Below are 1,654 nucleotides of genomic sequence, written 5' to 3'. Positions count from 1 at the left end.
GGCCCGGTGGCCCCAGTGTCCGGCAGCCTCGCCTCTGTCAGCACGCCCCAGGGCAGCTGTGGCTACAATGCAGCTTGCCATCACCAATGACTGAATGTAGTGTAAAGCGCTATACAAATACAGGCCATTTTACACATGAGAAGCAAAGCCTGGCCCACATGTTTTGATCCAACAGATGACTTACTTTTGCTCAAATTGCCAAAAAAGGTAAGACTGGTTCACATAAAAAGGTTTCAGAATACACAGTGCATTGGAATTGTTTACTGTTATAGCAGAAAAAGAGGCAGACATAATATTAGGCAGGTGGTCATGTTATGCCTGATCGATGTAGTCTCTACAGAGCCATTTATACTGACAAGCACAGGTGCTACACATTAAATGATACGTATTCAAAAAAACAACAACAACAACAACAACACTGGAGCAATGTGTTAACTTATTCCAAACAGGTTGGGCTGTGGGGAGAGGGGTTCAACAATGTCTTCTGCAGAGACAGTACATAGAGACAGAAAGCCATTCACACTCACATGTACACCTTTGGGCAATTTTGAATCCCCAGTTAACCTAATCTGGATGAGGGAGATGTTTTTTCTACTTTAGGACTTATCTATTCTTGTTTTTATTACAGCCTTTTTAAAATTAGAGGTGTGGACTGCCAGCATGGGCAGCTCCAACCAGTAGGAGTTTGCTGAGTTTAAACTTGGCTCATGTGTACTGTTAGTGTCTTTTGAAGCATTTTTTAAGCACTGCACTTCTCTTTTAAAATGCCCTCATCATGAATTTTAAGTTTTCTCTTCATTCACTTTGCCAGCTGATGAACTGAGTAAGCTACTTGCATTAGCAGTCCACTATTTGCACTTTTAGATTTTATTGTTTAATTTCTTAAACGATTGGAAAAATAATTTCACAGGAAATTACCTCCTACATCCGTGCCTGGAATTAAACAGTTTCTTGACCTAAAAAAAAACCAAACACTGTTGTGAGTTGTGGTTGTTTTGTTTTTTTAAGCATCGACGCCACTTCACACCAGTGACCACAGACAAGGGAAGGATGTGAGATATTTTCCACTGAGTCATGCAGAGTCTTTAAATGTGATCTTAGTACCATCTTATTGACTCTCTGTTTCTCCTCTTCAGAATACAGTCAAAATGAGTGCAGTACAAAGTGCCATTAATGCATTAGTGAGCTTGAAGTCAGAGTCTGCAGTGTCATAAAGTTGACTTTCCTTTAACCTGGCTAGCATTGAAAGCGTCTTTAAAGATGCAAGCTGCCAGTTCCATAAGCACTAATTAATGCAACACTTTACCATCACAGATACAGGCATCTGTACTGAGCCTGATGGTCCTCTTTGGTTCAGCCAGTATGGTTTCCATGTATTTGTGGATGGCACAGTAAACTGTGTTCCTGAGCTGATGAAGTGACCTCCATGACAGAATCATGACAGGCATCAATTATTGATATTCCACCTTGTCACATGTGCACAGAGATTTCTCCAGATTCATGTTTAGGGACATTATTCTGAAACTGTTCCACAATTTGTAGATGTCGTATTTTCTAAAATCGGTTCTAATGGCCTGAAAACAGTTAACCTAATTAGTATTAGTCTTCTGTTGCTACTATCCCTGCTTTTTTGACACATGCTGCAGCCATTAAA

Source organism: Haplochromis burtoni, unplaced genomic scaffold (assembly GCF_018398535.1).
Source record: "Haplochromis burtoni strain Fernald_Lab_line unplaced genomic scaffold, NCSU_Asbu1 Contig_48, whole genome shotgun sequence".
NCBI classification, from domain to species: Eukaryota; Metazoa; Chordata; class Actinopteri; order Cichliformes; family Cichlidae; genus Haplochromis; species Haplochromis burtoni.
This window is presented reverse-complemented; position numbering follows the sequence as displayed.